The sequence below is a fragment of the Anabrus simplex genome, chromosome 2, assembly GCF_040414725.1.
Source record: "Anabrus simplex isolate iqAnaSimp1 chromosome 2, ASM4041472v1, whole genome shotgun sequence".
In the NCBI taxonomy this organism is placed as follows: domain Eukaryota; kingdom Metazoa; phylum Arthropoda; class Insecta; order Orthoptera; family Tettigoniidae; genus Anabrus; species Anabrus simplex.
In genome coordinates this window covers 348,222,332-348,235,780 of record NC_090266.1, presented here as the reverse complement: position 1 = coordinate 348,235,780, position 13,449 = coordinate 348,222,332, and positions in this window count along the sequence as shown.

Genomic DNA, 13,449 nt, shown 5'->3' with positions numbered 1-13,449 from the left:
GTTTCAGTGGGATATGATGCTAGGAATCTCCTACACCAGGAAACGGACTTCAGACTATGAGCCATTTTTTGTATTAATTTTTTTAAAATCTGAAAACATAGTCAAATATGTAAATTTCACATATTAATTTTGGTTTATATCCGATCTTCAACTATTGTAATAAAATGGCATTATTTAAGCGAACTCGCAGCTCATCTATAATTTCTTATTTGTCTTGAGTTAGTTTACATCCTGATCGTTCTATTTTTTTATTTGCTTTACGTCGCGCAGACACAGATAGGTCTTATGGCGACGATGAGGCAGGAAGGGGCTAAGAGTGGGAAGGAAGCGGCCGTGGCCTTAATTAAGGTACAGCCCCAGCATTTGCCTGGTGTGAAAATGGGAAACCACGGAAAACCATTTTCAGGGCTGCCGACAGTGGGGCTCGAACCCACGATCTCCCGAGTACTGGATACTGGCCGCACTTAAGCGACTGCAGCTATCGAGCTCGGTGATCGTTCTATTCCTCCTCAATTTTTTACGGTGACCCATATACACCCAATTTTCCCCGTTGCTGCCTGAGCTTCGCTGAGCTGGAGAAGAGGACGGACGATTCAGGTAAGCTATGTGCCAAAGGGATTCAGCAGGTGGTGAGTGTATTTTCCAATATAATGTACTTGGTCATATTTCAGCACTTGCCTGACGTCCACTAAGGCATTATAGGGCACAGTACTGGATCGGAATGTGTCACATGTGGAAACAGGAAATCACGGAAAGACTTCTGCAGGGCTGTTGACGGCGTGGTTCAAACCCACTATCTCCGAAATACAAGCTCAACGCTATTTGAGCTGAAGAGTGCAGCCATTCGCTCGGAGGTGAATATCTACCAAAGATTTTCCTTTGATGGGTAATGAGAATGAAGTTCCGTGAATGTGTTCTGGTCGTGCAGTAACTCTGTGAACGTAAAATAATATTTTACATATATACATATATATAATATAAAATAGCTTGTTTACAACAATGGTGTTTGCTTTTAACCAGCATAACAGAATGGCTAAATTAAATGCATTACAGATACAAAGAATGTAGTTATATTGTTTTGTATAAAAATCAGTTCAGAATAAGGTAAACGAAGAAAATGGTACGCAGGAAGATACGAGGGCAATAAAGAAAATAGTGGTAAAGTGGTCCAGACCCTCGCAGGTGATCGGGCATGCGCAAATAGGACATGGGAGCGGTCAGGTGGCGCTGTTGTCGACGTATAGTGTGCATATGACGGGCATCCAGTTGGAAGTGTTGTTGCTGTGTGGCGTTGAATTGAAGTCTCGATTTCACTGCTCCAAAGTATGTTTTTAAAAGGTGATCAGTGTTCGTGGAGTAAAATCAAGGTTTCCCGTGGCAAAATGCATCAGAATGGTATCCAGGATTACGTGAAGCCTGTGGTGGGAATGTATTACCTTATAGGACGGTTCCACGATTGGTGAAGACGTTTCGTGCGGGTCAGAATGAGACTGCGAGTTTGCACCGCACAGGTCGGCCCTCCATTCCTCAAAGTCAGATTGACATCGTGAGTGGTCTCGTTTCCGCAGACCATAGATGGACTGTCCGGAAATTATTCATAGGGGTTGGTCTCAGTCATAATAATAATGCCATTGGCTTTGCATCTCACTGACTACTTTTACGGTTTTCGGAGACGTCGAGGTACCGGAAGTTTGTCCCGCAGAAGTTCTCTTACGTGCCAGTAAATCTACCGACACGAGGCTGACGTATTTGAGTACATTCAAATACCACTGGACTGAGCCAGGATCGAACCTGCCAAGTTGAGGTCAGAAGGTCAGCGCCTCAACCGTCTGAGCCACTCAGCCCGGCGGTCTCAGTCGTCAACCGGTTTGGCACATACTGACGAAATGCCTTAACATCAGAAAAGTTGCATCCCATTGTGTTCCACATCAACTCACTGACGTTTAGAAATGACACCGGTATGCAGTGGCTGGCATCCACCTGGACAGATACCGCAACAAATGAGACGAATTTCTGCAGCGTATTTTCGCCATTGATGAGATATGGGCACGAGGCTACGAGCCTGATTGAAAGCGTCAATCGAATGAATGACGTCACCCAGGTTCGCCACGTCCACGGAAATTTCGACAGGAACCCAGTCGGGTGAAGCTTATGCTGACTGTGGCATACGACTACGAGGTTGTTACTCTTACGCACGCTGTGCTTGAGGGACAACCCGTCAACAGTGACCGCTATTGCTGAATTCTGGAGCGACGTCTGCGTCAGGCTATACGGCGCAAACGTCCACGTTTACTGCGAGACGATCGCCCTATCGTGTTGTATTACAACGCCACGTTGTCATGTCTTAACAATTTTAAGCACGCTCTCATTGCAACGGTGGCATTGGAGAGGTCTTAGAACACCCTCCGTACTCACCAGACATGAGTCCGTGTGACTTCGACCTGTTTCCGATGTTGAAGGAACCCCTCCGAGGCCACTGATTTCCTGACGTGGCATCTGTACTCCGCGTAGTAGGGCGCTCCGTAGCTGTCATCAACAGAGAACGTTTTGCCAACGGTCCCTAGCGGCTTCCTACACTGAAGGAATGTGGTAATTCTACTTGTTAGTTCATTAAATATTGCGTTCTATCACTAGTAACTCTACTATATTCACTAGTTTTAAGGTCCTCGGACATAAAGCCGATCAACTGTCTTCACTTTACGAGAAAATCCGCGTAGCTTGGCATGGGCCTGAAAGCAATAGCGAAGGTGAATTTACGGAATACGAAGAAGTCTATGCATATCGAGATAAGTGGGCAACAGTGAAGTGTAAGTACGAAAAATATAGCAAATTTGAAATATCATGTGTTTCTCAAACTGAAAGGTTAATTCCTAACTTGGTTACCACTTTGGGCCCAGTTCAAGATAATACATGAATGTAATGAGCTGGATGATCCAGAAAAGATTCTCTATCTAAGAGAATGTATAACTCGTACGACAACGGCTTATGGTTTTCCTCCTATTGCCGAGAATTACAGTGAGGCTGTGCAGATGTTAGAAGCATGCTATAGTCGAAGAGATCGATTGATAGAACTTTATGTAAGGGCCATAATAAATCTAGTGACTGAAAAACCCTCCCTTTCATTGTTGTATGATCGAATTGAGGTTGATGTTAGGTGTCAGTTTAGGGGGCGTGATTAGCTCCGTGTCTTAGCTACTGGCTTTACACACGGACGGCTGAGGTTCGAATCCCGGTCAGTTCTGTGTCGAGATTTACATCTCGAGAATTACGCGACGTCAGGAAGGTTATCCTGTCTTGAAACCCCCGGCCAGAACCAAAATGAGTCTGGCTGGTTCCAGCGACCCCAGAAATGACTGTGATAAGCTGAAGAAAGTTAGGTCTAGGTCCAGTTTAGTGACTGACAGCTATGCCGTATAATTATTTCACTGGTGGAGTCTTCATTGGCAGATGAATTAATTGTGCCAGGGAACATATAAGAAAATGGGTCATAATATAAGCGTAAAAATCTTTCAGCATTTTGAAATCTGAAGTAGAAAATGAAGAGCGCTTACAGCTTACTAGAAATATGGGTAGCATTACTGTGAGCAACGCACAAATCTGGAAACCTTTGAAAAGGTGCTCAGGGCTCAGAATCAACTGGTGTAGTAGGAGGTTCATGTGCTTTCTGTAATGAAAAGAAACATTTTTCATCAGGATGTACGAAAGCAGAGTTTTTTTTGCTACTTGGTTTACGTCGCACCGACACAGATATGTCTTATGGCGACGATGGGACAGGGAAGCGCTGGGAGTGGGAAGGAAGCGGCCGTGGCCTTAATTAAGGTACAGCCCCAGCATTTGCCTGGTGTGAAAATGGGAACCCACGGAAAACCATTTTCAGGGCTGCCGACAGTGGGGTTCGAACCTACTATCTCCCGAATACTGGATACTGACCGCACTTAAGCGACTGCAGCTATCGAGCTCGGTCGCGAAAGCAGAGAACATGACTCTCGTACTGTAGAGAGTAATAAATAATGTTATTTATTTTACGTCCCAATAACTACATTTGACTGTTTTCAGAGACGCCGAAGTACCGTAATTTTGTCCCGCAGTAGTTCTTAACGTGCCAGTACATCTAACGACACGAGGCTGACGTATTTGAGCATCTTCAAATAGCACCGGACTAAGCCAGGATCGAACCTGCCATGTTGGCGTCGGAAGGCCAGCGGCTCAACCGTCTGAATTACTCGGGGACTATCCTGAAAGTATCTTCCCGTAGAATGTGTATGCCCTCCAGCTGATGTAGAAATGAACATTAAATCGGTCTTCAAAGAAGGAAGACTATCACAACATTCTTGGTCTCAGAAGGGCCTTTAAATTCCGACTGGGATTACAAGTATTTATCTCGACTTGACAAAATAGTGGGACTGATTGGGTATATAAGATGGTTTGTTTAGAATTTTAAATATTATAATAGACAGAATGGAGAACTGACTTGTTCAGAATTGGAAGGCAGTGAATGAGCAATAATTTAACTTAACCAGAATGACAGTTTTAAAGGACCGAGGACAGGAAACTGACTTCAGTTGAAGGAACCATTCTTGGACGATTTTGTGAATAAACTTAAGAATAGCAGAGAGGGAGGAAATATTAGAGTTTCGTCAGCCTGCTGTATTGCCATATGACTTTGTTGTGCAGTGACTGATTCATGGTACCCATATTCACCACTGTCACGCAGGCGCACAGACCATTGGATATTCTCAGGAAAAGATTTTGAATGGAAGAAAGTCGTGAAATCATCTGTACGATAACGTGCTACTTGCAGGAGGTACAAGAAAGAGGAATTGAAAGTTTCTACACCAGCTCGGCCTAATGATTGTGGGAGAGAGGCCAAGGCCACGTTTTTCGAAGTTATTGGTGTTGACTTGGCTGGCCCACCGGTCGTGAAAGGTAAACAGAAGATGTGGGTTTGCTTGTTCACATGTGCCGTCTACCGAGCGGTGCGTTTGGAAGCGTTTGCCTCGTTGTCTACGAACTCGTTTCTTCAAGATTTACGAAGGTTTATCACCCGTAGAGGAAGGCCTTCGACGATTAATAATGATAATGGGACAACGTTTAGAGGTGTGAGTAAGATGATAGCCAAGCTCACCTGGCAGAACATATGCCTTATTGTGGCATCCGGAGAATTACACGAATTTCATTCTTTCTATGGCATCGTAGAGGTGTGGCTCGTTGGGAGAGACTGATCGGACTGATGAATGATCTCCCTCAGAAAGTTCCAGGAAAATCTTCCCTAACACCTGAGAATTTCTTTTATTATTACAATTTGCATTACTTCGCACCAACACAGATAGGTCTTATGGGGACGATGGGAGTGGAGAGGGGTAAGAGTGGGAAGGAAGCAACCGTGGTCTAAATTAAGGTAAGGCTAAGCATTTACCTAGTAATAAAATGAAAACGACGGAAAACTACCTTAAGGCTGCCGGGAGTGGAGTTTGAACCCACTATCTCCCGAAAGCATGCTCACAGCTGCGCGACCCTAACCGCATGACCAGCTTGCTCGGTAACTGAGGGATTAACGACTGTTTTGCATGCGTGTGAAGCTGTCATCAATAACTGCAGAGACAGAAAATCCCCATGACTTGAGACCCATCACACCAGCGCAGCGATGTCCCTAACTGGAAGCTTATGAGTTAGGTGTACTAGATCTAGATTCGATAGACGGAAATGAACTGTGAAAGAGAGTTTCCTATGGCGTTTAACTAAGAAATGCCCTTCTTCTGTGATTTATTGGCATGGCAGTATTAGCAAAAGAGATTTGGTGCTCATTGAAATGGATAACCTTAAAAACTTGAGTGGCCGATGTGGATTATTGAAGACCCGTTGCCTGGGAAAAATGGAGTTTGTGAGATTTCGAACGAAGAGAAGGCGCTGCCATGCGTCCTGTTCAGCAACTGATCCCATTAGAGTGTTCCCTGTCATCGTCTGAAGGGAAAGAACTGGTGATTGATGCGCCAGAGCGAGACATGGAACAAGATGACAAGGTATTGCGGAGAGATCATACTCGGAGTGGTAGGGTAGTGAAGCGTTCTGCGTGGTTCCTGCAATGAGAAGCAGAAATACTTTGAATATTGCATTTTCATGGAGGACTAAAAATTTCAAGGTGAGAGAATGTCAGAGTAATTGATAATTTTGGTGATGGCCACATATATGGCACGCGAAACTGTTAGTGATACTTCGGCTCCCTAGGCTGAATCGGTAGACCTCGGTTATCTTCGAAATTCGTATTGGCAACCTTTGACACACAAACTATGAATCGATTATGCATCGCCGTGAGACATCTGGCGTACACTTTTCGTACTAGTACTGTTGTTGTTTACACAGCAAAGCCAAGGTGATATTTCTGAGAATTCATGCTAGGAACAAGATTCGCTCGAGAAATGCTATATAATGTGTGTGTGACACAGTTGTTGGCTTGGCTTATTATAATAGTATGATCGATCGATAATACTATAGATTTAATTCAGATTTCATTTCCATTCAGTTGGTTACCGGAACCGGGGTAGCTCCCTCCTTACTCCTCACCGACGTAAAACGATGTAGCACTAAACGTTTCGCGGACTATACTGTGGGAATTGTTTTTTGTTACTTTGGCTACAGTGTAAATAAAAATGGTTGCTGTTTACTATACGTAGCTCTGTACAATATTTGGCGCACTAGCCGCCAGCGACTTGGAAAGGTTCAGCAATCCAACTGATGAGCGCACTGCCACACTGGGGCGAAACGCTGGTATTTTCACGATTTAAAAAGCCTAAAGAGCTTATGGGGGGAGACCCAGCTTAACAAAGGGAAAAAATAGGTTAATATTCATTCGGTTGTTAAATATGCTACAATTGTTGTTGACAATTGCTGCACATATCCCAGTATTGGCATGCTTCCTGGCAACCAGAAGCAATATCAATAATGTCAGAATTTTAATAATTTTAATATTTTAAAATAAAATATTCAAAATTGCCCGCCTTTTTAACAATATATCACTGTTTCCCTTATAAATTCCAAGTTTATAAGAATTTTCGTACTTTAACTTTTTTAAGTGTGTATCAAAACTCCAGCTACAAAATGAACCTCAATCATTAACATAGACTGTGATTTGGATTTTTTGTCGCATTTTTATTCCGAGCACCAGAAAATTTTAATAGCTTTTTAAATAAAAATGTTATATAAAATCGAATTTAAATCCTATTGATCTGAATGAGTAGTAGTACAACATTATGCGAGGAAACTCTGAAAAAATCATGATTATCCGTGAATCAGTAAGAGAGTTATGAAGGAAATCGTGATATATTGTTAAAAAGGCGGGAAATTTTGAACAACTTATTTTAAATTGTAATAATTAGAATTTTGACATTATTGAAGTGGCTTCTGATTGCTTTTAAGCATGCCAATCCTGGGGAATGTGCAGCATTTATCAACAACGTTTGTAGCATATATAACAATCGAATGAATATTGGCCTATTTTCCCCGTGTTGAGTTAGATCTCCCCCCTTAAATGATTTTAATATTTGAGAACATAGATACCTACAATAATATATTTGCATAACATCATGTTTTCTTATGGTTAGAGTTGCCAACACCTGTAGTTCAGCTGAATACTAACCCGGAATAACTATTTATTTTAGAAATCATTCCTGTTATGTCGGACATGGTTCAACCTAAAGGAGCATGCAATGTAGATCGTTATTTTCTAACAACTTCGATGATTGGTGATTTAGATGTAACTTTTGCATGTTCCAAGATGACGCTCAGAAGTACTTCCAATTATTCCGACTAACAACCTATTTATTTATTTATTTATTTATTTATTTATTTATTTATTTATTTATTTATTTACACCTTCAACAGAACATAAGCTCCAAGTTTAACAAGTATTTGAGGAAAATAAAAAAGACTATGAAAACCATCAGAGATATTATATACATAGTTCCATATACACTGAATGCCTTATTTGAACATACTGTAAATAAGTGACAGTATAGCTCAGATATAACATAAGTAGTAAACTTATTCACACATACAGACAAGATTACAGAATACATTCTGTAGTTGATAATATATCTTGGAATCAGGGATGAAACTTTATTTACAATTTAAGAATGGTAGCTCTTAAAACCCTAATATAGGTCGATAAAGCAGAGCTGATGTCTAAAATATTGTTGAATTGGGCGAGTTTGTAGATGGTGAATTTTTATAATATACTGGTTTTTTTTTTTGTATTTTCCGAAATAACAGATCAATTAATCAATCGATCAATACTGATCTGCATTTAGGGCAGTCGCCCAGGTCGAAGATTCCCTATCTGATGTTTTCCTAGCCTTTTCCTAAATGATTTCAAAGAAATTGGAAATTTATTGAACATCTCCCTTGGTAGGTTATTCCAATCCATAACTCCCCTTCCTATAAATGAATATTTTCCCCAGTTTGTAGTCTTGAATTCCAACTTTATCTTCATATTGTGATATTTCCTACTTTTATAAACGCCACTAAAACTTATTCGTCTACTAATGTCATTCCACGCCATCCTTCCGCTGACAGCTCGGAACATACTCCTTAGTCCAGCAGCTCTTCATCTTTCTCTCAATTCTTCCCAGCCCAAACTTTGCAACATTTTTGTAAGGCTACCCTTTTGTCGGAAATCACCCAGAACAAATCGAGCTGCTCTTCTTTGGATTTTATCCAGTTCTTGAATCAGGTAATCCTGGTGAGGGTCCCGTACACTGGAACCAAACTCTAGTTGGGGTCTTACCAGAAACTTATATGCCCTCTCCTTTACATCCTTACTACAACCCCTAAACACCCTCATAATCATGTGCAGAGATCTGTACCCTTTATTTACAATCCCATTTATGTGATTACCCCAATGAAGATCTTTCCTTATATTAACACCTAGATACTTACAATGATCTGCAATAGGAACTTTCACCTCATCAACGCAGTAATTAAAACTCTGACGACTTTTCCTATTTGTGAAACTCACAACCTGACTTTTAACCCCGTTTATCAACATCCATCTCACAACATTTTCGAGGTCACGTTGCAGTTGCTCACAATCTTGTAACTTATTTATTACTCCAAAGAGAATAACATCATCCGCAAAAAGCCTTACCTCTGATTCCACTTCTTTACTCATATCATCTATATATATAAAATAGCTTGTCCTGACTGACTGATTGACTGACTGACTGACTGACTGACTGACTGACTGACTGACTGACTGACTGACTGACTGACTCATCATCGCCGAGCCAAAACTACTGGACATAAAGAAATGAAACTTTGGGGATACATTTATATTAAGATGTAGGTGCTCGCTAAGAGAGAATTTTTGGATATTTCGTCGCTAAGGGGGTGAAAAAGGGGGGTGAAATTTTAAAATCAGTGCATCTATATCTCAAAACTTTAAAAGTTTACAGATGTAAAAATTGGTATTTAGAATCTTCTTTAAAAATAAGGAAACACGTATTTTTTTGTTTTCGGAAAATCCTAATAGGAGGGGTAAAAAAGGGTGAAAAAGTGGTTGAATGCCTTTAATCATGATACCGGTACTTATATATCAGAAACTGAAGATATTACAGACCTGAAAATTGGTACTTTTGATATCTTTTAAAAATAAAGAAACACGTACTTTTTTTGTTTTTGGAAAATCCAATTAATGGGAGGGTGAAAAGGGGGTGAAATTTTAAAATGAGTGCATCTATATCTCAAAACTTTTAAAGTTTACAGATGTAAAAATTGGTATTTAGAATCTTCATTAAAAATAAAGAATCGCGTATTTTTTTGTTTTCGGAAAATCCCAATAGGAGGGGTGACAAGGGATGAAAAGGGGTGAAAAATAGGTTGAATGCCTTTAATGAGGATACTTATATCTCAGAAACTGAAGATATTACAAAAATGAAAATTGGTGTTTGGGATCTCCTTCAAAAATAAGGAAACACGTATTTTTTTATGTTTTTGGAAAATCCAATTAATGGGAGTGAAAGGGGGGTGAATTTTTAAAATGAGTGTATCTATATCTCAAAACCTTTAAAGTTTATAGATGTAAAATATGGTATTTAGAATCTCCTTTAAAAATAAAGAAACACGTACCGGTATTTTTTTGTTTTCGGAAAATCCCAATAGGAGGGGTGAAAAGGGGTGAAAAATAGGTTGAATGCCTTTAATGAGGATACTTATATCTCAGAAACTGAAGATATTACAAACCTGAAAATTGGTGTTTGGGATCTTCTTCAAAAATAAGGAAACACGTAATTTTTCGTTTTTGGAAAATCCAAATAATGGGGGGTGAAAAGGGGGGTGAATTTTAAAATTGAGTGTGTCTATATCTTAAAACTTTAAAAGTTTACAGATGTAATAATGGGTATTTAGAATCTCTTTTTAAAAAAAACGTAACACGTATTTTTTCGTTTTCTGTAAAACAAAATAAGAGGGGTGTAAAAGGGTGAATAGTGAGGATACATATATCTCAGAAACTGAATATATTACAGAACTGAAAATTTGTATATGGGATCTCCTTTAAAAATAAAGAAACGCGTATTCTCGGAAAATCCAATGAAAGGGGGAGCTGAAATAATTCAAAAATTAATTGACTTAATTCTATGAGAATACATACACCTAATAAAAACTAAAGTTGTTACGGACGTGAAAATTGGTATTTTGATCTCCTTTAAAAACAAAGAAAAACGCGTTTAGTGAGGGAAACCATCTTGGGGGGCGGGAGTGGAAAGGAGTTGAATTCCTTTCATGAGGACACATAAATCAAAAACTGAAGAAGTTAGAGTCGTGATATTTGCTATTTAGAAGATCCTTTACTATTAAAGAAACAGGTATTTTTTCCGGAAAATTCACTTAAGGGGGGAGGGAAGTGTGAAAGGAAGTGAAAAAATGAATTATTTTTATGGGGATACTTATATCTCAAAACTGAAGGTAATAGACGTGAACATTCGGGTTTATAATCTCCTTTAAACGTAAAGAAACACGCCTTCTTTTAATATTTTTTTTGGGGGGGGGGCGGTAAATAATCTTAACGGCGGTGGGGTGTAAAAGGAGGTGAGACCAATTGATTTTGCTGTTCATAATGTACTTATAAGGGGCCTCCGTTGCTCAGGCGGCTGCGCGCCGGCCTCTCACAGCTGGGATCCGTGGTTCAAATCCCGGTCACTCCATGTGACGTTCGTACTGGACAAAACGGAGGCGGGACAGGTTTTTCTTCGGATACTTCGGTTTTCCCTGTCATCATTCATTCCAGCAACACTGTCCAATATTTCATTTCATCTGTCATTCATCGATCATTGCCCCAGAGGAGTGCTTCGGCAGCCGGCACAATTCCTACTGTCGCCGCTAGATGGGGCTTTATTCATTCCATTCCTGACCCTGTCGAATGACTGGAAACAAGCTGTATATTTTCGATGTACTTATTCTGATCATAAACCGATCCATTTTAATCTTTCCTGGGTTCGTTTTCAACAGCCATCTTTTCCTTCGGAGAACGTTCTTATACTGTATTACAGTAGATTCTCGTGGCGTATGAATAAAAATTTAAACACATTTGAAATAAACGATCGGAATGAGATGGACCGTCCAATTGTTCACCTCTATAATAAGGTCAATAATGTACGGAAGTATGTCATTCGTATCGCCAGAAATCTCGCACACTTGCCTACGCGCGGCAATGGAGCTGGTCATGATCTCAACAATGACAATGGCAGCAGATGTAATTTACCGCCAAGTAGCGGTCTTGCATCTTGCTGTGGGGTCCAGAACATCTTTAATAATAAGAATAAGAATAATAATAATAATAATAATAATAATAATAATAATAATAATAATAATAATAATAATAATGTTCTGGACCGTCGTCAAATGTGCGGACCGCGGCGGAAACGGGTCCTGGACGGGTAATGACTAAGAATGCAGTCCGGCCGCGGGTTCAGTACCGCCAAGGCACCCAAGACGACAGACACCACGCCGGATCTCCTGAAGGATTTGATCCATATTAAAAATGCTTATAAGAAAAGATGGCAAAGATTTAGGGAGCCAACTGACCGGGTGGAATACCTGGACCTAGCCCGGGAAGTACGAAATCGATTGCTGGAAAGAAAGATTGAAAAATAGGAGGAAACTTGCCGTAATCTATTAGAAAACGAGTCAGATCTCGAATTTTGGCGGATTCTCGCAGAAAAAGATTCAGATTGCGAATTTTGGCTGATTATATATCTAAAACAACATTCAATTATAAATTTCAGTATAATACCGTAGCGAAGCACGGGTATCTTGCTAGTCTATATACACACTGACTGACAGAGCAAATGCAACACCAAGAAGGAGTGGTCAGAACTTTATGCCAATTGCAGGGTAGACTGACGTCACTGAGGTATGCTCATGATGTGAAATGCGCCGCTGTGCTGCGCACGTAGCGAACGATAAATGGGACACGGCGTTGGCGAATGGCCCACTTCGTACCGTGATTTCTCAGCCGACAGTCATTGTAGAACGTGTTGTCGTGTGCCACAGGACACGTGTATAGCTAAGAATGCCAGGCCGCCGTCAACGGAGGCATTTCCAGCAGACAGACGACTTTACGAGGGGTATGGTGATCGGGCTGAGAAGGGCAGGTTGGTCGCTTCGTCAAATCGCAGCCGATACCCATAGGGATGTGTCCACGGTGCAGCGCCTGTGGCGAAGATGGTTGGCGCAGGGACATGTGGCACGTGCGAGGGGTCCAGGCGCAGCCCGAGTGACGTCAGCACGTGAGGATCGGCGCATCCGCCGCCATCGGTGGCAGCCCCGCACGCCACGTCAACCGCCATTCTTCAGCATGTGCAAGACACCCTGGCTGTTCCAATATCGACCAGAACAATTTCCCGTCGATTGGTTGAAGGAGGCCTGCACTCCCGGCGTCCGCTCAGAAGACTACCATTGACTCCACAGCATAGACGTGCACGCCTGGCATGGTGCCGGGCTAGAGCGACTTGGATGAGGGAATGGCGGAACGTCGTGTTCTCTGATGAGTCACGCTTCTGTTCTGTCAGTGATAGTCACCGCAGACGAGTGTGGCGTCGGCGTGGAGAAAGGTCAAATCCGGCAGTAACTGTGGAGCGCCCTACCGCTAGACAACGCGGCATCATGGTTTGGGGCGTTATTGCGTATGATTCCACGTCACCTCTAGTGCGTATTCAAGGCACGTTAAATGCCAACCGCTACGTGCAGCATGTGCTGCGGCCGGTGGCACTCCCGTACCTTCAGGGGCTGCCCAATGCTCTGTTTCAGCAGGATAATGCCCGCCCACACACTGCTCGCATCTCCCAACAGGCTCTACGAGGTGTACAGATGCTTCCGTGGCCAGCGTACTCTCCGGATCTCTCACCAATCGAACACGTGTGGGATCTCATTGGACGCCGTTTGCAAACTCTGCCCCAG